The sequence below is a fragment of the Macaca fascicularis genome, chromosome 13 (genome assembly GCF_037993035.2).
Source record: "Macaca fascicularis isolate 582-1 chromosome 13, T2T-MFA8v1.1".
NCBI lineage: Eukaryota > Metazoa > Chordata > Mammalia > Primates > Cercopithecidae > Macaca > Macaca fascicularis.
Window position 1 is genome coordinate 105,560,966 of NC_088387.1, and position 13,584 is coordinate 105,574,549.

A 13,584-nucleotide genomic window follows, 5' to 3' on the forward strand; every position below is an offset into this window, starting at 1 on the left:
TGTTTTAGAACAATGATCACGTCAATGATGCTGTAACCCACTACTTTCTTTTTGCATCATAGAATTTTGTAAGTGTTTTTGCAGACTTACTCTTTAAGGTTAATTACATTTTTTTTGATTGAGCCTTTGGGAAGACTTTACGGTGGTCCCATCAGATAACTGCGGGCCCCAAGGCTGGATATCTGTTAATAGGATGGGCAGAAAGGGACTGGGAGCGAGGCTGGGTTCAGAATCTCAAGTAATTTGGGAGTGTGCCTAGGGACTGGGACGATTTGGCTGGGCATTAATTTGAAGGTGAATATGCGTCTAGAGATTGCGGGGATTTCTCCTTTTTCTTGGAGGGCAACCCTGGGTGTGGAGGAATTCAGTGTGCAGAAACAGAAAGGTCTGGTTCAGGCTTCCTCTGGGAAGGCAAGGCCAAGAGGCCAAGGCTGAGAAGGGGCAGGAGCGACCCTGCTGGGGCGGGTCCGCACCAGCTCCTAGGAGCAGAGGGCAGAGCCGGGCAAGGAGATGGGGTTGTCCAGGCGAGGGTGAGGACGCGGTCGGTGACAGCGCGGGTGGGGATCCCCCGGGGCCGGGGCGGGGCGGCTGCCGCGAGCCGGGCTGGGGGCGGGGCGGGGCGGGGCGGGGCTCCGGGGCCGTCTCGCAGGCTGCGGCGGCCGCGGGAGAGGCGTCCACGGCGGCGGCGGAGCGGGCGGCCGAGCAGGGCGGCGGCGACTCGGTGAGCGCGGCGCGGCTGGGGGCGCGGCAGGGGCGCGAGCGGGGGTCTGCGGGCGCGGGGCTCAGCCTGCGCAGGGCACTGCGGGGCACCACGGGGCGGGGCGGGCGCCTCCCGGCTATCCTCCTCCCGGACGCCCCTGCAGCCTTCGGGAGGGAGGGAGAGCAGAGGATACCGTCCAGGAGCCCTTCTCCAGCGGTCGCCGGCCAGAGGTCCGGCTTTGTGCCCCGTTGCCCTCTTTCTGAGTGTTCCTGATTGTGTTCCTTTCCCAGACCACCCTCCCTCGTCCCTCACTCACTTACTCCCCACCCCAGGTGGAGAGTAAGCTCCATTCTTGCAGGGGACCCCTAACCCTCCCCTTCCCACCAGCTGAGGCCCCGGGCCGCTGTGTACTCTACAGCCCCAAAGGGAGGATGACCCCCTCCCCAGCCCCTACACACCTGGATCCTTTTGCTGCCACCTGCCACAGACGTTATTAGCCAGGCAGAATGCTGCTGTGCCTAGGACCCAGCACTCCTTGCCGTCACCCTCTCTCCTCCCCCAGAACCCAGAACCCAGAACCCCAGTTTGGCAAAAGGCGCTTTTCCAATACTGAGCTTTGGGAACAATTTGACCCACTTCCCAAAATGCTGGTCCCAGGCCAGCCATGCTTTTTGGTGGAGACACCTGTCTTGTCTGCCAGGAGACATTCTCTGTCAAAATGTACCAGCCCGTCCGTGGGTCCTCCTCCAAGCTGCTCCTACTCTCTAGCCAATGTCCTCAGAGACCAGGGCCAAGATCTTTGTCATTTAAGGCCTCCAAAGCTATTTCCCCACCCATCCCCAGAATTCCCCCAGCCACTGTTTTGGGGGTGCCAGGTCCAGAACTGATGGAGCAATCTTTCTAGGTACAGGGCCTGATATCCTCTCCCACACCCTTGTTTACCAGCCTGCTCCCCAGGGAACCCAAGACAGGGTCATGGGGCTGGAGGTTAGGGCCCTGATCTCCCCTGAAGCTCTGTGACCCTCCTTTTCTCCCTGTTAGAAACTTTCCTCTCTGTCACCAGTCACTATCTCCTCTGGATGGGACCTTGGCCATCTGCATGGTGTCGAGTCCCCAGGGCACAGAATGCTGATCTGGGACCCTGGAAGGCTGGGACTTGTCCTGGGGCAGTAGGGTTAGAGTGGCTGCTAGCCAGGTCTGGTCTTGGGTACCAGGGTTCTTTGGGTGGATCCTTGTCGGCTTTCACTGATCTCCGGTTGGGGTTCAAGGGCTTGCTTTGCAGTGGAGACAGGAGGCAGAGCAGGGGCTGTTTTCCCTGCGTGCTTCTGACTGTCTTGTGTTGCTATGGTGACATTTTGCCTGTCTTCCTCCTTCTGACTCTTCTGGGAGCTGGTTTTTATTGGTCCGTTGTCCTGTCTTTCATGGCTCTAATTTCTCCTTTCTACTTGCTCTGAAATAAACAGTCATAAACATGGGCGCTGGGCCCAGGCTGGGGGCTGGCAGAACTTCACCTCCTGCTGGCCCTGGGTTCCTGTGAGGGGAGAGTGGGAAAGCGAGGTGGAAACAGACCTGCCCACATTCCCTCCTGCCTCTGGGCTCTGACTCTGGGAAGGAGGCAGCAGCAGCATCAGGGATTTGGGCACATAGTGGGCGCATACTGCCTTGGTGCTAAAAATAGATACCAAATGTGGCGAAGGACCTCACTGGTGTTATTTCCTTTCACCTTCACAATAGCCCTGTGGGGCAGGGGCTCTTTCCATTTTGCAGATGAGGAAACTAAGCTCAGAGCAAGTGAGTTATTTCCCTGAGGTGACATTGATTTGAGCACACAGTCAGCCCTCAGTTTTGGCTGAATGAATGGAAAAGTGATGAAGTTGACATACACGCATCTCTGTTGGACTCCCCGGTCCTGTCCCAGAGGGATCACAGGGACTTCGTTAGTCCAGCTGCCTAAACCCACACGACAGGAGGCTCTTTGGAAGGTGTCTCCACTTTTCCTGTCCCTGCTGGACTACTGTGGAGGGAGCTGCCAGGAAGCTGTCTGGAGTGTCCCAAGTGTACCCTTGACCTGAACTGTTGAGGACCCCAGCTGAGAGCAGAGCAAAGCCACTTGTGACTTCCTGTTTTCACTCAGCACCAAGAAGAATTCAGTTTGCGTTTACTCCCAGGCCTAGATGCAACTGGATAAGTCAGGGATCCAGAGTCAAGTAGACCCTTCCAAGCCAGCCCTGGGCAAGGAGTTCATAGCTCCCAAGGGCCATAAGGGCACCCACCGTCAGCTGTCAGTGACACTCTTCAGTGAGGCTATTCCTTCCCTTCCCTGGTGTTTTTCTCTTCAGTACACTCTCTTCTTTTCCATTCCCTGCCATTCCCTTCACATTGCCGTGCTCTAGGTTTGTTAAAAATAAGCTGAGCATGTATTATGGTAGCACGAAAAAACCAGACAATCAGCAGCTTCAGTGTCAAATGTTGGCCCTGAGAAAGTCAGTTCTCTCATATAGCCTCAGTTTCTCTGTCTTTAAAATGGGGTTGACAGTATCTGTCCTATTGGCCACATTTTCTTGTTCTTTTAGGATGGCATAGAATAGCCTACAGGGAGTGCTTTGAACACTTTGAAAGGCTGAAGGACCCATAATATCCTAGTTCTATTGGGAGATCTCAATCTTAAAGAGAGCCCTGGACCACTGTCCAGAGATTGAAAACCAATTTAGGCATAATTAAGCTGTAAAATCTCAGGGTTAGAGGCATCCTCTAGAGGCATTTTGCCCCATTTGCCCCAGCCTTGATGTTGAATCCTTTCATTTATTTATGTACCTTACATTTATTGAGTATCTGCTCTGTACCAAATATGGTTTTGGGAACTAGGGATTCGAAAAATGAACAGTATTTCTGTTTTCAAAAAACAATTTAGTCATGGAAAAAGATCCTTGTAATACAGTTAGAGAGGTGGTATGATAAAAGGAAAGTCAGGCTGATGTAAGGCCCAGAGATGGCCACTTGACTAGGTCACCCATGAGGGTTAAATCAGGTGATTTGTGCTTTGGGGCTAAAATACATTTGTCCTTCCACTGCTCACTTGAGGAGCAATGGAGTGATGGTTGGAGAGCCACACATCGGCCCTTGTGAGCAGGGTAGGGGATTGAAGCATGGCAGGGAGCCAGGGCTGCCTTTCTCACTGAGTTTTGACTCATCCTGTCATAGAAGCCTCCGGTTCCCACTTCATCATGGTTCAAATCTTGTCTCAGGAGCTGCATGAATTACCTGACAAGGCATCATGGTGGTTGGAAAGAAAGTGGTCTTAAGAGTCAGGCATGAGTTCAAACCCCACTACTGCTTTGTCTTAACTGTGGTTGAAGGTACATCTAACCTCTCTGGGTCTCAATTCTTACATCTGAGAAATTGCAATAATTATACTTGCCTTTTAAGATTTAAATGATCTTACATATTTAAAGGGTCTGGCATGGTGCCCGCCTCACAGTAGACTTGCTGTTATTTAGTTATATTGATTAGAAAAGCAGTCTCAGTTACTAGACCTCTGGGTCCCCTTAAAACCATGGTACAAAGCTCTTTGGATGAATTTCTAGCCTTTGGAGATCCATTCATTATCTGAGAAGGTTGAAAATTGCCCATTCTCAGGCTCCTAGCATTGCTGGTTAATTTTCAAGTTATCTCTCACTAGATAAGCTATGTTCTGCAATACCACAACAATGCACGAATCACCAACACTTTTTTTTCAAAGGAGAACAAATTTGAAGTGGCAACAAACACCCTGAGTTTTAGAAACATATTCTGTGAGAATACTTTAAAATGAATGCCTCATATTTTTTACTGTGAGCACTTTGAACTTCTTTTTTTTAAGTTACTGTAAACATTAATAGACATTTTTCTCAATTATCACTACAATTCTGTGACATTAGTATTATTGTCCCCATTTTACAGTTAAGAAAATGGGGAAAGGTAAAGTCCCTTGCCTCATGTCTAGAAGCTAGGAAGTGGCAGGACCAGAGTTTAAAGCTAGGTTCTACTTGCTCTTTGTGCTGTAGTACACAGCCTTGTCGTTTCCTTGGCTGGCGTGTCAGTGACCTAAAATAATTGTGTTTGGAGAATGCAGGCAGATTTTAACAGGGGTGGAACTGGTCAGTGTTGTAACTCAGTCTCTTAGTAAATATTTAGAGTTTATTTGCTCTCACCACAGCCTTAAGAATTGCTTCTGCAGTTGGCTGAGATTTTATTTCTATAAGTGACGAATAGAAGAGGAGTTTGACACATCTGAGTTAAGGGAAAATGTTTGATGATGCTAGAAGTAGCTTCCGTTGCACGAGAATGGATTGCTGATTTGTCACTGAAATAAACTGAACCTTTAAGCAGGCCAAGATTTTATGATTGAACTTATGAAGGGAAAGTATAACAGTTGCTTTCCAGGGATACAGAGACAGAAGAAACAAGGTCAGAACATATGGGTGGATGGCTCTTCAAATACAAAGGTGATTTGGATTCAGTTTATTTCTTTTTTCTTTTTTTGAGACAGGGTCTCGCTCTGTCACTCAGGCTAGAGTGCAGGGGTGCCATCGTGGCTCACTGCAGCCTCGACCTCCTCAGCTCAAGTGATTCTCCCACCCCAGCCTCCTGAGTGGCTGGAACCACAGGTGTGCACCACCAAGATCTTTTCATTTATTGTAGAGGTGGGGTTTTGCCATGTTGCCCAGGCTGGTCTTGAACTCCTGGGCTCAAGTAGTCCTTCCACTTTGGCCTCCCAGATTGCTGGGATTCAGTCTGTCAGTACAGCTATCACCTAGGAAGTTGGAGGGATTGAAAAACAGTTATAGAATTGCTCATTAGCCTTTCTTGGGTAATTTAGAAGCCTAATTTCCCTGGCTTAAGAACCCCATTTCCCCCATGAATCCAAGTGCTGAAAATGGGTGCCATGTTTCCCAGCAGTGTGTTTACCAGGTCCAGCTGAGCACTGCAGACAGATGCGTTTCTATTTGCAATTATCTCAGGGCCTGAGTCTGGTGTCTGCTTATTTAATGACTTCACTTTCTAATAAAAATTCTGTATGGCATAGATAATTAGATTTTTTAAATGAAACTGGGGAAATGGAGTGCCCCAAAGAGTTTAATTGCAGTTTTATGATGGATCAAGCGTAAATGAGATTATTCATTTGACAAATATGTACAGGGTGGGTTCCTGCCCTGTGCTGCGCTAGGATACAGTGATCAACATGACATTACACCTGCCCTCAGGTAGCTCTCCCTCCACGGGAGAATCAGGGGAGGAAACACATGGCCAAGTGGAGCATGGTCAGTGTTATACGGAGTGTAGTGTGCTGGGGGAAGAGGGAAGCATTGTTTTGACTCTTACTGCAATAGAGTCAATTTCCCTCCACATAGGCGCTCTCCGTGGAGCACCTGAATTACACCTGATGTTGCACGGAGAGGGAGTACGAAACAGAAACATGCATGTCCTGGAAGGCTGCCCACCTAAGCTCAGCTGTCAGCTGCAGTCCTCACTTCCTTGTAAGGGAGGAGCAGGTCTCTGTGCTTCAGTTTCGCTGCTGGTGAAATCGGAAGGCTGGATTTGATGACTTGAAAGTGCCTTTCCACATCTAGCCTGATGATTCTAATAAGCTCATGGGCTCATTTCCTCTACTGACAGGTGAAGAGGCAAAATCTAGCTGTTTTAGTTAGCAGGGTTGCCAAGAGAGAGCTGGGATACAGAGAACCAAGTGTGTTTTCAAGGAATCCTCTTAAGGAGGTGAGAAGCCCTGTTTTCCTTCCCAGAAAGGAAACCACTCTCTGGCTGAGCATCCCGATAAAAGGCTGATGACAGTGAGAAGAGACAAGCAGAGACACAGGAGTGGCACAGAGGCACCAGCTTACTCCCGTATTCCAGAGCCTTCACCACAGTGAATGCAGAAGAAGGTTGACCTCACAGATGCCTTGGTTACTGCAATGTGCTCTTCTGTTTTAAGTTAATGTTGTTTTTTTAAAATCATTATTTAAGTTTGATGATTCCTGAGTTTCAAAATTAAATGCACAATCATTTTTTGATCATGAGGAACAATGAGTGACACACACTTATCCTAACACTTTTCAAGTTCTCTCCTTCGCATTGGCAACCAGATGCAGGCCTTTCCAGCCACAACGATGAGGCTGGCTCCCAGTCACCTCATGTGAGAAGCTTCGTGCTGTGGTCGGGGCAAGAGCAAGTGGAGGGTCCAGGAAGACCCGGGGTCTTGTAGTCATGCTGCCAGCTCACAAGCAGCCTGGGCTTTGACAAGCTGTCTGATCTCCTGAGTCTTTTGTTCCTACTGAGCCATGTAGGGTATTGTCAGCAGGACAACGATAAACATTTTGTACCCACTTTTAGCAATCTTCTGAAGAACTTTTGAAACAGATATTATCCCCATTCTATGGATGGGGAAATGGAAGTCCAGAGGTGTTAAGGAATTTGCAGAATGTCACCTCATTAGAAAGGTGGCATAGCTGGTATCTGAAACCACATCTGTGTGCCTTCAAAGCCTGATCTCTCTGTACCGCCCACGCTATAAATAAGAGCTATCCATATGTGAGGAACGTGGAGTTCATGTGCCTTGGGTAGAACACTCATCTCAAAGAGGTGGTAAGTTTCGGCTAGCTAGAGGAGCCTCCATACCTTAAAACTGAATGAAATATAGCTTGCATTTCAAGTGCTTCCCTGTGACTGGTGTGTCTGTGTTTGGCTGACGTCCTTCAGGGTGTCCTTTGCTCAGCCCACCTCCACGGAGGATGCCACCCAGAAGTAATGAGCTGAGCCTGCAGTGAGTGTAGCTTATGGCCTTGCTGAGCTGTGGATGGCTCCCAGTCGAGGCAGGTGGTATCCAACTTACTTCTTAGGCCCTTCCTTGGGACAGCTTGCAGTCCTGAGAAGGAACACAAGATAACTATGTTCTCAGCTTACAGAGTGACAGGCATGCACACTGATGAATACCCCTGCTCTTTCTCCTCTATTCCACAGAAACTGAGGGATTAGATAGGTAGGTAGATGGATGGAGTGAAGAGAAAAGGAAGGGAGGAAGGAAAAGAAAAAAAGGAAAGGAAAGAAAGGGAAAGACAGGAAAAGAGGAAGAAAGAGAAACTGAGACCAGTGACTTTTCCAAGGCTGAGACAAGAACTCAGCTACCACAACTCTTTGAAATTCAGACAAGTGACATCTGCTCCTTGAAGTTCTGGAGCGAGTGTTTGGAAGCAAACAGACCTGGGTTGGATGGAATCTTGGCCCTTTCCTTGGACAAATTCCTTAAGCTTGCTAAGTTTTCCAGTTTGTGAACTAAAGTTAATAATGTTTGTGTCTCAGGAATATTGTGAGGAATATGTGAATTAAATATACATCCATCTTCCTTTTTGCCTGACCTTTGAATAAAATTTGTCTGTAAAGTTTTTGCTGTGTCCTCTAGGTTCCTCTTTATTTGTTTTTCTGGGTGGGAAATGACATGAAACTTCTCCTTTCTCTAACAACACATTCCTGAATCGTCCCTGAAAAAGCCCCACTTAGTCAACCCCTCTAGACTTCTGTTTCTAGCTTTTGAGCTTTCAATTTATGCCTGAAGTGAAGCTAGCCACATTATTTCCTAGATTGTAACAAGGGTAATGATTCTCATCAGTACCAAGCACTGTACGTGAACTATATGATCAATCTCCTTATCCTAAGTCTTTTTCTTATTTTTTAAAAGTGTATTTTTTTCTGGAATCTTGCAGTTTTAAATCCAGGTCCTTGTATACCTTCAGAAGTAATAAATGGGGTCATAAGCTATTTTTTTGACACATACACATCCACTTATTTTTAAGTCCAAAATCCAAAAAGCTCTGAAAATGGGAAGTTTATTTCATCATGCATTTGAAAGCAAAAGCTGGCCCAGAGACTCTATAACTTTTATGTATTACACTCAAGATGAATGAGGCTTTCAGCACAAAGATGAGTGTCCCAGACCCTGCTGGGCATGTACGTAATATATGGCTTATGCACTCTTCACCTTTCTAAAAGACGTTTCTGAATTTGGAAGCACATCTGAGTAAAGAGTCTCAAAGAAGGGTTTGTGGATCTTGCAAAAGGCCTAAAAGAACTGACTGTGTCGGCAAAATCCAGATGACACAAGTGAATATCCTACCTTTGGATATCAGAGGGTATGGTGACATGGCCCATCTCATGCTTATCAAAAGCATTAGTGGCCATTTTTATATTTTGTCAATTAACTGAATTAAATGACCATGCTTGGCACAAAAACAAAACAATAGCCAAAAAAAAAAAAAAAAAAAAAAAGCATTAAAAAACATGGGCTCTCAAATTTCACTGGAACAAAGTCATTTAAAAAAAGAAAATTTCCTGAGAAGTAAAAATAAGCTGGGAATTTTTTATTGAGTGTGGCTTATAATTAAGTTTCGGTTTTGGCCTTGTGGGGGCATGGTAGAGGGAATTTTTAAATCTTACTCATCATTTTACCCATGTGAGGAAGAGCCAGGGCTAGAAGAGTGAACATAGGGAAGTGAAAAGCCTCAGCTGAGCGTGAGAACGTTTTGGTTCTTATTTTGGGTCTGCTTTTGGGTTGTTAAGTGAGCCTGAGCTTGTCACTTCCCTTCCTTGGCCCCTAGGAACTGAGTGTCTAAGTAAATTACTTCTTCCTTTGTCTCTCTGAGAATTAAGACATGGAGGCTAGGACATCAAAAGAGGAGGAGAGTGGGAAGCACTGAGCTCTCTGGCTGGCTGTACTGGTAACTTCTGCCAGCCCCAGGCTGACCTCTGGAGGGATGTAGAAAGTTGCCCTGTGCTCTACTGGGTTCCCTCCTGGGTCTTCCTTTACTTCTTCCACAGCTCTAGTGTTTCTGCCCTTTGGCTGGTTTGCATCAGATGTATTTTGGCCCTGGTGCCTCTACTGCCATTCACACCACTGATGCTCACGAGGTCTTGTTGGCTGCTTGACCAAGCAAGGCCGTTGGCCGTGGCCTTCATGGCAATGGCCATTCCAGTGATTACTCTGCATTTCTCTCCTATTTTCTCTTTCTTTATATCTTTGTCTTTTGAGTTTATTATTAATGTGTCGTAATTCTGACATTTCCCAGATCAAAAGCTTAACATTTCTTTCAGAATCTGATGATGCTTAAAAATCAGCAGCTCCTCCTCTCTGAGGACCCACTCTGCCCTTCTGGAGGAGGGTCTCACCCACTCATAACCAGTGATAGCCATGTGGCTTCCACCATGGAGGAGTGACCTTAACAGGCAGGATCCTGAAGGCCTTTGGTTTGCATAGACTCTTGGAACCACTAGGGAGCTGTAAATATGGTTCACATCAGGGCACATGGAGAAGAGGGTGTCTCTGGGGATGGCTGGCCCTTAGAAACTAGAGAGGCCTGGACTTGTGAATGTGTAAGTATGATGTGTGTGGTTTGAATGTATGTGTGTTTATGTGTGGCTTGTGAGTGGGTGGGTGGGTGTGGATATGTGGATGTTTATAGCTGTGTGTGTATAGGTATGTGTGAGTGTGGGTGGTGTGAATATGGGTGTGTGTGTGTGGCTTGTGAGTGGATGTGTGGGGATGAGTATGTGGATGTGTACAGGTGTATGTGTAAGTGCGTACATGTGCATTGGGGGAATCCTTTTAGTTCCAAGGAAGTGATGCAGAGGGCAGGAATCTCGCTCTCTGGACAAGGCTCTGCCCTGGCCTTTGTGTAGCTCACAGGTGGAACTGACTACTCAGATGTCCCTGCAAGCCAAGGGACCTTTTGTCTTTCAAGGACCAGTGACCAACAAGAAAGGCAATTCTGACATTAACTGGCAGAAAGCAACTGAATTACATTTCTTAGGGAGAAATATCCAATTCTACTGCTTCAGAAACATAGAACCCTGTAAATCCTATGCTACACATTTTAAAAACACCCAAATCATTTGCACATGCGACTTTAGAAATAAAAATAAGTGAAAGAAAAACCCAATACAGGTTTAAAAAAAAAAGGACCAAGAACGCATTCCATTTTATGTAATAGTCAGTTGGAGAAAGTAGGAAAAAGATTATGAAGGAGAAAAGAAAGGGAGGGGGCAGGAGAAGCACTGAGGGAGAAGCTGTGCTGCAGCTGTCTGAGCCCCTGTGTGACCAGGCCGTGCTCCAGCTGCCACACATTTACAGCTTCTTCATTTCCAGCTCCTTCAGGTTCAAGTTCTTTAGGGTTAAACCCAAGCAGGGCTTAGCAGAGTTGAGACACTGGATGTGAGGGAGAAGGAACAGAAGAGGATGTGAAAGACTGTTGCAGTTTTGCTTACCAAACTGTGGAGGATTCAGAAGACCATGTGGGCAGTGGAGCGAGCACTGTCCAAGGACTCCCCTGGGTATAAGCCTAGCTCTGCCACTGACCCTCTGCCTAACTTGTTGTAAGCGTCCTCCCCTCCCTGAGCCTCAGTTCCTCCATTTTTAACAAGTGTGTTTGACTAGATGAAGTTTAAGGCCATTCCTGGGTTGGTGAGGCAAGCCCACACACTGGGCCCCACACTCCAGGCCCAGAGGCATTCTTGAGATGGACAGGAGATTGTTCAGCTCTGGCTTGCAATTACTGAAACCAAGAGCCCTCTTCCCCATGGGTCTGAATTGGGGTTTCCTCTTTTCATCACTCGGGGCGAGTGAGTGAGCTTGTGCGGGTGTGGATGAAATGCTAAGTGCATATCTCCTATTTTTTCTCCCTTTAAAACATCTGTGTGTCAAGGCCTCGTCCCTCTTTCTCCCTTTCACACTGCGTGTCCAGTAACCTGCTAGTAAGGTCATGGTTGTGTAAATTTATCTGTTAAACCTCAGATTCAGGAAACAGATCGAGTAGCTCATAGAAACTAAAATAGCTACAGTGTGATCGTTATTTGTGGTATATGAATGTGAGTTTTTTTTTCTAACCAGTGACTTATAGGTTGCCCAGTCCAGACAGGACCCTTAATTTTTCATAGTAGTCCCAAATTTTTAATTATGTTAACAACAGTGAATTATGCTATTCAGCATACATTTAGCACCTATTCATTCTATTTGGATAGTATTTTTGTATACATTTTTTCTTCCCACAGGCACCTTCTAAGGTGATATTTTCATTTCTCTTTTAAAGATAAAGACAATGAAGCTAAGAAGGATTTTTAAAATTTGCTTTAAGACATAGGACTGAAAAGGGCTGAAAATGGGGCACCAGGATTTGGTTGAAGTCTGCCTGGCTCTAAAACTTCTACACGTTTCCATACCACACAGCTCACACTGCTTCCAGGCCACAATTTTATTTTGTTTTTTAAGAAAATAAAATCCTTTTTCCTGCCATGACTGCAGTCTCTTAAGCCTCAGAAAATACGATCATAGCTTGATTTCTTATCCTTTCTCCAGAATGGAGTCCCATGGCACTCCCTACCTTAATGTAAATTTCATGCAAATAGTATATGGTGTTTCTGCTTAACAAACTTTGACCATGTGTTCCCAAAGTGCCAGACAGTTTTCTGGATACTTCCAGATGTGTCATTCAATGGAAGAAGAAGTTGTGCTCTTTATTATATAGAGAGCAAAACCAAGGCTCGGAGAGATGCAAACATTGTGGCTTGCTTGGTGAATCAATGATTCACAGGCTGCAGCTTTATAGAGTGCTTGGGGCTTGGCCTTGCCCTGGAATAGAAACACTCCTTGTTGAACCAGGAGATCAAGCTGACCCACCAGCTCCCACCTCACAGGGCCGGGCTTACCCAGTATCTGTCCGCTGGTCGTAACTCAATCTGCTGGCTGTGGAGAAAGGCAACTTCCTTTCGTCTCTTCCCATGTTGTTTCAGCCTGCCCCACTATTGGCTCAGTTTAGCTCACCCAAAGTCCTTTTTCAGTTTCATGGCTCATCACAGACTTGCAAATACTATGCGTTAGCTTCGTATTACAGAAGAGAAAATGGTAATGTGATTTACCCAGAATCACACATGAGCTACATCCTCTTTTCAAAATGCCCTTTCTTTGCTTGGATAGACCCTTTGAGATTCGCTTCTGGTATAATATTTGCCAAAACCTTCCCCTGGTCCCCATCAAATTCATCCATCCATTCGTCCATTCACTTATTCAACAGATATTTATTGAGCACCTACAATGAGTTGCACACTTCTCTGGGTCTGTTTCTTTCTGGGGATTTAGCAGTAAACTAAACACACAAAACTCCCTAACCCATGGAGCTTATATTTTGTTGGGAAAAGATGGACCGTAAACACATAAACGAGTAAAATGTATATCATGTTAGATGGTGATAAGTTCCATGAAGAAAAATGAAGCAGGGATGGGTATACAGAAGGATGGGTGGTTGACGCGAAGTTTGGGGAAAGACTTGCCATTTTAAATAGGGTTGTCAGAGAAGGTGAGGATTGAGTGAAGGCCTGAAGGATGTAAGAGAATAATCCATGTGGATTATCGGGGGAAACTGTTCCAGTCTGAGCCTCAGCGAGGGCCAAACCAGAGTAGAGTGTGCCTAGCCAGGTGAAGAAACTGCAGGGAGGCCAGGGCCGGAGCTGAGTGGACAAGTGACCAGTTGCAGGCCATGGGGTCATGGAGACATCACAGGCCAGCCTGTGATTTCAAGGCCCTCCTGGCGCTCCCTCTGACCCAAAACGTTTTTGCTGTCTCCAGTTCACTGGCCTGTTCTCACGCTGGCCTGTGCGCCATGCAGGGCAGGCCTAGGCTTGTCTTCAATCTTCACATCCCCAGCACATAGCACAGGATCTGGGATAGAAAGAGAGCCCAGCTTTTACGAAGACCTCTGCTCCTGTTTATTTTTTTTAAGTCCAAGAGTCCTAGTTAAATATTATTTGTGATTTTTTTTAAATAAACATTGAAACTTTGAAGAAACACTGGCTCTAAATCCCCATTA

General features: G+C 46.5%; 1 protein-coding gene across 17 annotated transcripts in view; it reads left to right on the plus strand.

The window, feature by feature from the left end:
* Nucleotides 1–247: 247 nt before the first annotated feature.
* The window catches only part of CYRIA (CYFIP related Rac1 interactor A), a 115,874-nt gene continuing 102,537 nt past the window's right edge, over nt 248–13,584 (plus strand). For 16 of the 17 annotated variants that reach the window (XM_065527389.2, XM_065527387.2, XM_074012300.1 and 13 more), the window contains exon 1: nt 648–721. The gene's annotated coding sequence lies outside the window, so the exon portion shown is untranslated. Of the gene's footprint in view, nt 531–647; nt 722–13,584 lie in introns of those variants that run through there. The other variant, XM_065527390.2, reaches the window with a different exon arrangement.